Genomic DNA, 14,030 nt, shown 5'->3' with positions numbered 1-14,030 from the left:
TAGGGGCTTGGTTTTCCGCTCTCCATCCCTGGGTGTGCCCCCTCTCTGCCCTGGGCCAGCTGGACAGGAGCCCCGGACTCGAGCCTTTACAGCATGTGCTCTCGCTCCCCGGTCCCAGGATTCTTCGGTCACTGTGATCCCTCGTATAATGATTTTGGTGCTGATGCCAAAGCAGTGATTAAGGGAAGCAAGAGTTGCGCCCTCTCTTCACAGGAGGGGGCCGAATCCGGTATGATCCATAGAGAAAAACAGCCTGGAAACAGTAGCTGCAACTCACACTGAGGAAAGCAATCAGGACACAAAAACAGCTGAAGTCGTCAAAGATAAATCTACACGTCTCCAACTCCAACTCCTGCTGCTGGCTGAGCTACAAAGCCACAAAGGCTGAGGGGTCTGTTTCTGCATGAGCTCTGGTCCCCTGCCCGAGCTCTCTCTTCTCTTACTGGAATGGTTTCATATCAGGCTTGATACTTTCAAAGCCAGATGTGCATCCAGACCAATCCAGGGGCCATTTCACACGCCTCCCTCTTTGTCACTGAGATCTAAAGTAGGATGGTTGTTTGGAGGTTGGAGAGCTAAGGGAAAGAGAAGATTAAAGGGTCTAAACTGGTGATGCATCTTGGAGCATAAACCTGCAAGATGCCATTGGTAAGAGGAAACAATTATAATAACTAAGGAGACACCAGGTCCATTTGCCCACAGCTGTGATTCCATGATGCTGGTGACCAGAGAGAGGCTCCCAAGGGATCAAGCGGAGGGAACCCTGAAAATGACTCAGGCTGGGCTTGTTCTGCTTCCCCAGGGAACCACCAGCAGATTCAGCCTCATCACCGGAAATGTTCAGAAAACCTGGACGCCCCACCTCACCTGCCAACGCTGGGTCGTGTCATAAGCCTTTGAACCATTCTCCAGGTTCCTCTCCTTGGAATTGTTAGCGCTTCTTAATCATTTTCCCCCTTTACATCTCAATCACTCATTAAAAAAACCTGAATTCTGCCATGGTACTATTAATAAGGATAATAGCTTAACTATATGTGCTTACTAAGTGCCAGCATTGTACTAAGCACATGCACTTAAAACACATTTTACCTTTACAACAATCCTATCAAACAACTATTGTCATTATTGTACCATGTGGAAACTGAGGCACTGTGCAGATAAGTGACTTGCTTCTGTCACACAGGCAGGAAGCAGAGGCTGGATAAAAGGCTAGACATGCTGGCTCTGCCACTCATCTGGACCCATCTGCTTGAGATGGCATTTCCAGACAACGTGCAGTCACATTGCTCATGGCAGCTAAGTTTTAAGGACATTTAAATGGGAGCTGTATGTTGGAAATAAATGCCATTACAATGACTTACAATACTAATTCTAGTAGTCAAAAATTGTCCTACTAATTTAAAAAACCTGATTTTTTTCTCAAAATTTTGTGCTAAAACACACATAACGTAAAATTTACTATTTTAACCACTCGAAGTGTGCAATTCAATGACATTGATTACATTCACAATATTGTATAACCATCACCACTATGTAATCTCAAGCTCTTTCATCACCCAAAAAGAAATTCTGTACCCATTAAGCAACAACCTCCAGTCCCTGTTGACTTCCAATCCACTTTTTGCCTCTATGAATTTGCCTAATTCACTTCTTATAATTGGACTTATACAATATCTGTCTTATTATGTCTGGTTTAGTTCACTCAGCATATTTTCAAAGTCCATCCTTACTGTATCACGTGTCAGCATTTCATCCATTGTGTGTACATATATACCATATTTTGTTTATCCATTCATTTCTTGATGGACACCTGGGTTGTTTCCACCTTTTATCTGTTGTAAATAATGCTGCTATAAATATGGGTGTACAAATATCTGTTTGAGTCCCAGTTTTAAATTCTTTGGCTTATATTTAGAAGTAGAATCACTGGGTCAGATAGTAATTCTATAATTAACCTTTTGAGGATTCTTTTTTTACTATGGAAATAAACAGGTTTAAAAAAGGAGGCACACTACAATTGCATGGAGTCGATTTAATCATTACAATTAAGCAACCCCCTCCTCCGTAAATCCTCTTTGTGGATTAGAATGGCAGTGATTCTTGACATTTGGATAACCCAAAGAAAAATAATAGGATTATTATGAAAATTGCATGAAAAATTCAGCCTTATTATGATGAACATGTGGTAACATTCCAAGATTTCGAGTCTCTCTATTGACAACATGATGTTTGAAAGACAAAATGGAAGAACTGGCCCTGTCTGCCATCTGCGGTTTTATAGGAAGACGCTGGGCCTGGGAAGGGGGTTTAAGCCTGGAGGCCGGGACCTGGCCAAGGGAAGGCACAGTCCCAGGCAGGTGCAGCTAAAGGCAGCGCTTGAGTGGAGAGTGGTGGGAGTGGAAACACCTGTTTCTGTCTGAAGTTACTACCTGGCCACCAAAAGGCGGCATCAGAGGAGACGCAGTTCGGAGCTGCCTGTGATCTACAGTTTGGGAAAGCAGAGTTGTTATGAAATCCCTGGGTTCCACTGCTGGAGACAACTCAGGGCACCCTTGGCGAAACCGGGAAGGCCGAGGGCTCCTGGAATTCCTCTGTGATATCTAGTCAGAGTTTAGTTCTTGTTGCTCAGTCTGAAGACTTTTTCTGCCTCTGACGACTCAGTGTGTGGGTCGGTGATGAGTCTCTGAGGAGGCAGGCTGGGTGTGGGCAGGGGGACGCAGCTGCAGTAACTTTAGAAATGTCCTCTTGTCTTCTGTTGCCTTACTGTCTGCCCTGAATCAGTGTGACCAGGTCATGATAAAATGGAAACACACTTAACAAACAGGTCATAAAGTGACCCTGGATTAAGTTCATTGATAAAGCACAACAGTAAGTGTGTCTCATCTCCAGTTTTTTTTTTTTTTTAGGGGTGCCTTGGCTGGAGGAAGAGGAAGAGATTGTTCTAGAGAGGCTACCTTAGGGGTGGTGCTGTGTCTTCGATTTTCCTCAGACTCCAGACTTGGCCCTCGTGTTGGTCCTTGGCTGTGGGCATCACATCTGAGAGGTGAGGCCTCAGTGGGGCAAGTGGGGACTCTTCCCTCAGGGGTCAGCTCCATTGTGAGAATTTTCCTCCCGCTGAGGCCTGCCTGGCACTTGCACTCAACTTCTGGCAACCTGTGGAGGGGATCCCAGGGCAGGCACTTTCCAGAGCTTTCTGGGCCCTGGCTCCTCTCCCCAACCCCCTTTCCCCCACCATTCAGACTCCAGCACATTACTGGTTCCTGTCCCACAGCTGCAAGTCTCAACCTGGATACAGTATTAAAGTAGGGAGAGGAAGTCTCTAAGGAAAAAGTCTTATTCTTTTAATTTTGCAAATTATTACTCTGCATTACTGTTGCCCCTTGGACATGCTTCAGCATGTGAGGAGAGAATCCGTCCTTCCCTGCCATTTTCTACCCATCTCCAGGGCAAGGCCACACTTTTCCCAGCGGCACTGGACTCAGGGGTTCTCTCTTTGTCCTGTTTTCTGCTGCCTTCTTGGGCAGTTGTAATGTCCATGTAAATAATGAATTAGTTTTCATTTATGCAACAAAAATATTATTGAGCAGCTGCTACTTTGGGCTACTAAGCAGTGTTAAGATAAAATACAAAATGGAGACCAGACTTGAAAATTCCCTGAGCAGACAAAACCAGTTAAGCCATGTAAGGGAAACCTAATTTAGCTTATATTGCAATGAAAGTGACATTAATGGGTTGCTTTTTGTAAATACTTCTGAAAATACTAAACGAAACTTAAACAGTGTTCCAAAATTGGCATACAAGATAACCAATTTTAACCAATCCTCCATCATTAAGAAAAACTTCAGTGCTATAACCAATCATTGCAAAGAATAAACAGCCTCTGAATTTTCACTATAGAAGCTGTCCTGTAACTGTTGGTTTCAAAGCTCCCAGTTCACAGCCTGTTCTTATGCGTATAATAGACTCTTACTAATTATTACTTTATTGATCTGATATTTTTAATTTTGCTATTTCTGGATTTTTGGAATACGAATAGGAATACTACTACTTATTAGGAATAATGATAAAGAATTGTTCATTTGTGATGCATTACAATTCAGTTGTGTACTTGCCTACCTGTGCTGTGTGCGTTCCTCATCCTGGCTGCATCTGCTCAGATACAGGCCTGTGGTATTGTGCATAGGATAAGTACTGGACACTGAAAAATGTGTCTCAAGCTTCTGATCAAGATGGCAGGCTAGGTAAAAGCGAGGTTTGCCTCCTTTCATGATCTCATTAAAGTTACAACCAAATTATAAAACAATCAACTTGGAGAACCACTTGAAGTCTAACTGATCATAACACATACATCTGAGGATATAAAGAAAAAGCCACATCGATACCAGTAGGAGAAGGTGGCGATGCCAAGTAAGCTAGTCCCGAAGCTGGTCCCGCATGTGATTGTTGAGCATCGGGAGGGAAAGCACAGCTACAGAGGCCTCCCTGAAGGAACTAGGGGCCCTAGCTTCACACCAGGGCTCCCCAGCCCAGGATTCCAGTCCTAAGAAGAGAAGTTCCCACAAAATCTGACTGTAAAAATCAATGGGGATTCCAGCCATCTGGGTGTGATGGAAGGAACTTGAAAACCCAGATGCCCCCCTTAAAGGGGCCATGCACAGACTCACTCGGTTGCAGACACTCACCCTGGGCTCCAGTGGAGCGTCAGCAGCTCAAGGGGTGCAAGAGACATATGGGGAAAGACTAAGTTGTATGGCACTGGGGTGAGGGCAGGAGGGACAGTGGCCTTTGTTCCTTTGTCGGCCCCCCTCTGGGGCAGTCTGCAGACAAGCACCATCTGGCCTGTGTTGAACCCTCCCCCGTATGGCCAATTCTGTGATGGCTACTGGAGTCCATGACTCAGTGTACCTCCATGCTCAGTGTGGTGGCGTCAGTGACATGGTGGGGAGAAAGGTCTGTCTCCTAGGACACTTGCCACTTTGGCCACACTGGGGGTAAAGCCTGATGTGGAGAAATCGGTGGCTGTCTAAAGTAGGGCACCAGCTCTCTTCCTACCCACATTGGAGACAATCTCGCTGGCAGGTTAATAAATAGACCCCGTCTTAACTCGCTTGTTTCCTGTTCCTGTGATTTTTCCAGGTTGCTGGGCCTTCAGCTGGGCTGCTCATTATCCTCCCCCAGGCTGGTCTCCTTCACTCTATCCTCACAGTGCAGTTGCCCTGGCTCAGTCTGAAAACTGCCAGCCACTGTCAGGTGTGTGTATGGAGGAGGACATCTGATCAAATCTCTGCTCCCATTCCAAAATCTGCTAAGAACTGAACTTTTTGTACTCGATTGCTCCTTTAGGAATAATCAATATCTCCAGCTAATTTGGGGCTTTAAATCTCAGGTTGCCTACCGACTTCATCAGGGTTTGAATGGCATTTCTTTTTGTCGATTATCTTTGTGTTAGGATTGGAACATAGCGTGGTGAGGAACGGGGGCCGTCTAGGGGGACATCACATGCTTTTACACTTAAAACCTGTTGTGTTCTGACTAGCTGCTTTGAACTCTCTAAATATTTTAAAATAGGAGAATCTCAAACCATTGACCAGTTAGCATATTCTTGCTTCCAAACCACTACTTGCAAGAGGAGAGTGTTGCTTCTAAGAACATTTTTACCCCCAGCTCACTGTGCAGAGAAGCAGGGCATTCTGGGGTGGAATGCTGCAGATGAGATGTTATTTCCATGTGCTGTGTCTCACAGTTCCAGGACCTCAAATATCTCATATAATGCATGCTTCTCTCTCTCTCCCATTCTCTCTCTCTCTCTCTCTCTCTCTCTCTCTCTGTTAGCCAGGGCTCCATCAGTCACTTTTGCCTCATTGACTTCAGATTTGTCAGAAACCAGAACCCACCCTAGATTTATCTTTCTCTACACAAGCTCGTCACCACTCCCCCTTTCTCTCGGCCAAATCTCATCTCATCTCTTCTTCAAGCCAGCTCCCTTCTTGCTGGCTGTTTCCATTTAGTCCCAACTCTCTCGTCACTCCAGAACTATGGCCTCCCACCTTCCTTGGCTTCCCTCCTCCTTAATTATTTAGCACTTAAGTGGATTTTTCTGTTCATCTGTAGTTTGTTGGGGATGTTTCTGTTTCTGTCACTTCTGTTTATAGGTATTTACAGTTCGTTCAATTATCTGTTCTAATGGTGAGCTAGTTGGCATGAATAATTTAAAAAGTAATTTACACTTGGCTTTAGAATGCATTTCTGTACTCACTTTGAGTTTAGGGGTGTCTGATATTCTGGGAATTCACATTTCAGTCACAGTATAAAATGCCTTGGGAGGACTGGGGAGTTATTCAGCATTTTTTCCTCTGGCCCCTGAAATATCCTTTGACTCCCAACTCCATGATGAAGTTGAAAAGCATCTCTTCTCATACAATTGGCTTGTTCTGGACCCGGGAGAGCCTTCCCAGCTCTTTCAGGTTGTCTGTCTGAGTTGTTTGTCTGCTACACGTCATCTCTTTCAAGGGAAGGGGGGGAGGTAATTAGGAGGCCAACTTGGAGGCTAATTATCAGGGCTCATGTAATTATCTGAGAAAGGAAAATTCCTTAATTGTAAGACCTTCCCAAATGAACATTCATTAGATACGTCCGCTCACCAGCACACAAACAAATGTAACTGGTATGATTTAAAATATTGCCTTTACAATCCTTACTGTGAAATATATAAGCAAAATGATGTATGATAGAAAATATTAACTGGCTTTAAACTAGCAGGGCCCTTCCACATAAAGAGATGCCCACACAAGGCTGAGTAAACAGATGACATTCACGGTGCTGTGCTGGGGCAAAGTCTTGCGGCCCTGACCACGGCACTAGAAATATTTAAGTTTAGCTGATTTGTTACATAAACACTCTAACCTCAAACTCAGTCTGGGCAATTATATCTCCCTCCTCTGAGCTCTGCCCTGCCAAAACGGAGGAGGCATGGCTGTTTTCAGAACAAATCTGCCTTTGGTCTCGTTCTAATCGTGGAATGAAATATGGATTGACAAAATATCTGAAAGTTTGTATTTTTAAAGTATTTCAGGAAACTAAAATACAAACCTAGAGTGCTGAAGAAAAGGGTAGCCTTACCTCTGAGTGTGATTTTATAAAAAATTAACTTGGAACATGGATATAAAGCCCCCTTGGCAGATGGGTGAAAAGCCACTCCCCCACGGTCAGCCTTATGCTGTTTGCGGGTGCTCTTGCCAGCCCTGGCCCTGCCCCCCAGGACCCTTGCAATGGCTTCTGGGATTTCATTGCCACCTTTTTCTTGATCATCTTCTTTAATCCACTGAACCTAGTGTGCGGCCTTGCGTGGGTAGGCACTTGACTCACCCTGAATTATCAGACAAGATTCTGGGATGGGAAATTTTGAACTTGACTTCTTCGTTGTCCACTGAACTTTCCTAAGAGGTCTATGGTTGCTGACATGGCAAAAGAATAAAATTTAGGAGGCTTGGGAGCCTAGAGAAGCTGTAGCTGACAAGGGCAGGGGAGAAATACCATGCAAAAATGTAATTCCTTGGCTCTGAAAGGGTATCAGGAATTGGGGTGGGGGGTGTGCTGTAATGGTGATGCATGACATGTGGGTAGGGCCACAAGGGGCCAGGAGATTGATGGCGATAAACACTTATTCTTTAAGTATTTGTTTAGTACGTTCTATCTTTTAAGCATGTGCTAGGCACGATGGTGATACCAAAGTAGAGTTTAGGTTAATTCTTAAAATCTAGTATGCAAGAGAATAATTTAGTGAACTTGGTAAAATACTGATTCCCAGGATCAACTCCAGAGAGTTTATTTATTAGGTCTAAATAGAGATATGAAGCTGCATTTTTAACAATCATCTCAAATCGTTCTAATGCAGATGGTCTTGAGACCAGTGGAAAAAAAACGAAAGAACTGTAAGTAAAACTAGCCTAAATGCTTGGGAGTCAGCTATTCATTGCCCAGAGAGGATTCTGATGTTCAACTAACTCATATGAATTTAGCCAACCTTGAATACACTGGACGTGGCCAGTCACAGTGTTGCTCCATGAAAAGTGTCCATTGTAGCAGAGACAGCACACACCCATAGCCTGGGACTCAGGGACACAATGCTGGAGTGAGGTGGCCACATTTCAGACCTGGGGAGGGTGCCTGGCTTAGGCCGTAAGCAGCATAAAGGTATGAGCATTCGATGACTAAGAAGACGACCTACTGTGATAGGCCGAGATGACAGGAGGGTGGTACAGGGAGGAAGTTCATTCTTTTTTGTCTCGTGCTAAAGGCTCGAGGACGTGGTCCTCCTCTCTTTTGAAGTATTCTCCCCACCCTTTTTGGTTCATGCCATCCACCTTCTGTCCTAAAATCAACCATCTGACTGAGACCTGAAGGAAGGCCCAGCAGTCATCATTAAGGATGGTTCCTTGCGGAATCCCCTGAGCCCGCGGTTATTTTAATGCACATTCAGAATGTGGTGCCTCTGTAGGTAACATCTCACAAACAGCCGCCAAGTAGGGCACGCTGGCCTTTCAGGAAGTGACAGCAGCTATTTAGCTTTGTCCTACCTCCAATGACTAATGGTGCCTGCCCAGGGCTGTGGACACTGGCTTGCTCTCAGGAACCTTATGAGCGCTAGCAGAAATGTGGCCTATCTCTTAATGGATAAGAGCTTGTGACTAAAACAAATCTCTGCTAGCTAAATCTGAAAATAATGGCCTCCCTTTAAGAGTGGTTCTCAAAGTGTGATCTGGGGCCTGTGGGCAATCTGTCACAGACACGATCGATGTAGGCCATGAAACCTGCCCCATGATTTCTGACACTTTTGGCATTTACGTATCTCAATAGTTTCTCATGACGCGAACTAAAACATTTTGCTTGTGAAATCCTCCATTGGTGTATGCTCCAACCCCAACTGGATGTTCTACAACTCAATTCAATTCTGACGCTCACTGCATGTAGTTAGTGCAGACTGTACAGGCTAAAGGGCAGGCCTCCAACAAGACTGCCCCCACCTCCCATGCCAGTTGCAAGTGGGAGGACGAATACTCAATGAATGGATAGATGAATTCACTCCTTCATCAGGAATTACTGATCCACTACTACCTTCCAGTGCACTAGGCTATAGGTTGGGGACACAGTGGAGAAACCCTGATGTGTTCCCTTCAGCCATGGTACTTGTATATTGATTTCCCTTTTTTCTTGAAACATTCTGCTTCATTCTTGGTAGCTGCTGAGTACATGTTGGTAGAATGAATACCCAAATTAATGAATTAAAACATTATACTATTTGACAATGGATCTTGCCAGTAAATTATAGTATAAAACCTGTAATTTTGTGGAAATAATGTTATTGGTTACCCTGAGCCTGTAGTTCCCAGAACTAGGATGCCAGCTGAGGCCCCATGTGAGCTGTGGGGGACCAGATCAGGTATGTGGGGGGGGGGGACTCAGTTGCCATGGGCAACACCTAAAGCCATGTGGGGAAGCCCAGGCCCAGAGCAGGGCACGCGTGGGAGCTCAGGGGCTGGCCCAGGAGTTGGGGTTGTTAACCAAGCTGTACAATGACACAGCACTCTACAGTTTCCAGAGCTGTTTGTTTATTGTTTGAGTTAGGCTCGGGAGGGCTTCAGCACAGGTGCTGCCTGTGCTATTTGCAGAGCTAGAATCTCAGCTACAGAGCAAGACCAGTAGGGACGACCTGGAACACAGAAGCAGACAGGTTGACATCCGAGAGCAGCACGATGCTGCTGGAGAACCAAAGTTTAGGCTGTTAGACTTGCACCTTGTCCCCGGGGTCATAACCTGTTGTATGCCACGGATCCCTTTAACAGTCTGGTGAAGGCTGTGTACCCCTTCATCAGCATGCTTTTAAATGCCCTGTTATGATTATAAAGGAAACCAATGATAGCAAAATGCAATCATTAAAATATAACCAGATTTGGTTATAGCAACATATGTGGCTCTTTACACATGAAATAACAAGGGTGATGGGAGATCTACTATCATAATGTCGAGGTAGGGATGAGCATAAATGCTACCGTGAATATCTTCAGAAACCGTAATGTAAAGTTAAAATATCAGTGATTTCTATTGGCGACAGACATAGATCCTGTTAATACTGCTGTGGCTTGTGGTCGACATTCAAGATCGAAGGAAATACTATATTAGAGGTTGGCGAAAACAAAGATGGAATTCTTTTCTCATCCAAGTTCACTGACTCCTAAATTCTAGTTCACTCTCCCTTGATTAACGTGTAGCTTGTCAGACCTTTTTTGGGGTCTGCCTATGGCTGCCTAGAATTTAAGGAACCACATAAAGACCCATTTACTAACCAACTGCTCTGCCACAAAGCTCCACTTTTTTCTGTGGATATGAACTGTAGGTTTATAACAATTACTACAAAAACGCACTTCTTACTTAATTTTTAGTCCTTTGTACATATACATTATACAAAAGCAATGGACAAATATGTATGTATTTTTCTGGAATAAATAAGGTAAGCCTCATATTTATGGGCACGTGTAAACTTTGATAAAAACCAATCCCTGACTAATGTGAAACCAGAGGATGCTCTTCAAATATCTACTGTGAAGAACACTCCTGTATTGCTTGAATAGAGTCAGTACATTCTAGTTAAAGAAACCCCGGAAATAGAGGAATAAAAAGAATATTAACGGATTGGCTAGTTGCCTCCTCGTTGTCATTTAATTTCTGCCATGTATTCCTCTGGGAGCTTTAGGGATTCTTTTGGTCTGGGTCTCAACTTCTGAGGGTATTGCTACTACAGGACCACAAACAGAGAGGTAGCAAGACCACATGTCCATGAGCCGTGGCGGGGTGGGGTTGGGGGGTGGTCACCAGGACCCCTCCCCACTTCCGGTCTGTTACTGGTTTCTCACATTTCAGTTATGGAGGCAGAAAGATCAGGGTCTGCCCTCCCTGGGAAGATTGCCAACATAAACCCACCACACTGAAGGTTATGTGATGTTTTTCCCTCGTGCCTTGGCCTCAGAAGAGTAGACAACTAGCTCTTCCCTAAAATAGGACCTCCGGTCTATGAACGCATCCGTCATCATGCGTTGATAAGTCCATTGACTAACCTGCCAAAGATCTTTCTTGCCAGTGGAGACTGCTCCTCACTCAGCAGGAGTATATTCTTGTAGGGGGAGTGAATGAGAGAAAACGAAGCAATTGAACACAAGTTATGACATCTGGAGGCGTTGAGATGAGCCCCACGATGGGAAAGCAGCTTGGGAGTTCCCAGCACCACCTGGGTTGTAGACCTTTAAATGAAACTTTTCTAATCTTCCCATACCTTTTGCTTTTTTTGGTGAATTGGTGAATGGCTGGTGAAAGCTGGTAAAGAAAGAAATCCCTCATCTAAAGTCCTTGGAATTTAGGTTTCTAAAATCTTTTTTTTCCCCCCTAAAACACTTCAAAACTAGAAAATGAAACTTTAAATGGCAGAGGAAAATAATAAAAACTCAAATTACGGAAGGCAAGTGCTTCAAAAATCAGTCCATGAGGACTGCTCACTGAGTACACTACAGAGAACAAATTTACTGTGAATGCTTACAATCCTCAAATAGACATATATTAAAAATGCCAGTTTACTGTGTATTTGTACTCCCGAAGACAGGACAGGGACGGGGCGGGGGACACTTCAGAAATGCCCAGTGACATTATTCCTGGGGCAGTCTTGACATTGGGAGGCTTTTTAGTTAGTGTACAGTGTTTTGGAACAAATGAAATTGTGCATAAAGATACATTATGGGCAGAGCAATGAATGAGCAGGGTGGCAGGAGGGCAAATACGAGAAAACACAGGAAGGAGCGATGGCGGGCACCCTGCAGGATGCGCCTGGGGGGACATTTACCATATTTCTGGTGACTATTTTACTTACGCTGCTTAGAAGACAATCATGTCTTGTTTGCTTTTGAATCTCTGGTTTTGTCTTAACTTATTTTATATTCTTGTAGGAAAAAATGGGAACAAAGAAGGGTCAGGGACTCCCGGCAGTGGGGAAAAAGTCCATAGAACATTCTTTACTACACATTAAGGGTTGGACAAATGGAAAAACATTTGCCAAACACCTGACCTTTAAGAGGCACTGTCTTTGGCCTACGGGCCTTCGAAAGCTTAATGGTTATTGAGATTCATTTATCAGTGGAAGAAACGAGCATAAACTCATCAGTTTTTATGTAACTGATGTATATTTTACTGGCACTGAAAAATAGTTCTGGATGTAAAATGCACTTTGTTCCAAAGGATATTACAAATCTCCAATAGTTGAAAGATTTCACAATTGACCAGACATTTCTGTGTGTGTGTGTTATTTTTTTCTTGTAATGTTTAGGAAGCTCTGGTCGGATTCACAATTTTCCAGGAAACTGGTGTCAGGTAACAATCCAACATGAACAGTTACCTCTAGAGCAGAGTTTTATCTGGCACTGAAAACTTGCTGGTTGGTTTTCTAGATACATATTTATTTTCGGTTAAAAGACGAAACAGAAAACTCTAGTGGAAAATGTTACCTTTTAGTTCACACTCTTTTAATCCTCCAGTCCCCATACAATAAACATTCTAAAGTGTAAGCAGTGGGAAATAATGTAAACTCTGCAGAAACAGAAAATAAATTAGTTTCTTTCAAACTTGGGGGAGGTCCTTTTACTGAATACTACACTCGGTTGCAAAGAGAATTCATCTTGAAGGAAGAATAAATCTTTGGCCTAGTTCACCATTTCTCCGGCGTTGCGTAACAAGTATATTTCAAATTCGCTTTCTTCTCCAACTGCAGCCAAAAGGCAAGGAGTACTTTGTGTTTTAGGAGCCTGAAAAACAGAAAAATTTTTTTTAGTGGTTTAAGAATAGCTTTTCCCTCTGATGTTAAATTGTTAATACATGCTAGCTCTAAAGCTGGAGACCGAAAGAAAATTCAAGGGCAGATAAGGGATTCTATTCACAGACAAGGCTCGGATCTGCTTGCAATCTTTACTTATGAGCAGTGGAGAATCTGATTTGGCATCACTCTGTGACCAAGTCAGCGAGGATGCTGATGGCACTGCTCTAACATTCCTAAAAGATTTACTTGGGGATCGTGGCAGAAATTCCACGACTTCTAGATTTGGGATCTAAAGTCTCCAGGATCCTGTCGAGTGAGAACATTCACGATTTTAGATTAGGGATTCTGTCGCCTTCGATTTCATGGTAGGTACAGACAGCAAGGTCTGAAAAATGCATTTAGGACAGAACGAAAATGAGTAGGCTTGGAACTTATTATTGTCAAAGCTTTGTTGCTTTCTCTCAAAGGATATTGAGACTTTCTGCTACCATTGAATCCTGCAATCTTTTGAAAAAGAACAAAACACCTACATTCCAAAAAAAAAAAAAAAAAGTATTCACCACTCCAGGAGAAATGTAAATGCAAGTATTTGGCCTTTAATCTGAATTTATACATGGAAGAATTTATCTCCTGGGCCGAAAGTTCAAACTCGGCTGGAACACGGCAAGTTGGCCTTCCACAGATGCAGGAGGGGTCTGGAGCCAGAAAGGACGTTTGATTAGCTTCAGAACACAAGATGGTGACAAAGACAGGGGACTAGGAGCTTCAAATACACCCCCTAAGGTCTGAGTCATCAGAAAAGTAAACAAAAGGGAAGCACTGCCAGCATAATAAACATTAACGAAAAGAAAATACTTTAGATGTTAGCGAGGGAGGTTTGTCTGTTGGAGACCTCCCTCACCCCTTGGCTCAGATACAAGGCCGGCCTCACTTCAGTGGCTCTGGTGGCCCTAGATGTGAGGCTCAGTGACGCCTGGGTGGGAAGGGCGGAGGCTGGGCCAGTGGACTGGTGATGCCCTGAGGCACAGCAAGGCTGGAACAAGCCCTTCCAGCTCCAGAGCGGCAGGTGGAACAGCAGCTCGTTAGCTGCAGGGCCTCTGTAGCCAACGGTTTTGTGGCTCAGAGTCTTATGACTTCACATTTTAAGAAAACTCCAAGGGTTGGGAGAAGTACAGAA

The 14,030-nt window shown here is 44.0% G+C and overlaps 1 protein-coding gene across 2 annotated transcripts in view; it reads right to left on the bottom strand.

Moving 5' to 3' along the window:
* Positions 1 to 12,476: 12,476 nt before the first annotated feature.
* The window catches only part of MTHFD1L (methylenetetrahydrofolate dehydrogenase (NADP+ dependent) 1 like), a 173,025-nt gene continuing 171,471 nt past the window's right edge, over positions 12,477 to 14,030 (bottom strand). Inside the window, exon 27 of one of the 2 annotated variants that reach the window (XM_023532145.1) lies at positions 12,477 to 12,842. The gene's annotated coding sequence lies outside the window, so the exon portion shown is untranslated. The remainder of the gene's footprint in view (positions 12,843 to 14,030) is intronic. The other variant, XM_023532146.1, reaches the window with a different exon arrangement.

Source organism: Pteropus vampyrus, unplaced genomic scaffold (genome assembly GCF_000151845.1).
Source record: "Pteropus vampyrus isolate Shadow unplaced genomic scaffold, Pvam_2.0 Scaffold78, whole genome shotgun sequence".
Classification (NCBI taxonomy): Eukaryota; Metazoa; Chordata; class Mammalia; order Chiroptera; family Pteropodidae; genus Pteropus; species Pteropus vampyrus.
This window is presented reverse-complemented; position numbering and strand designations above follow the sequence as displayed.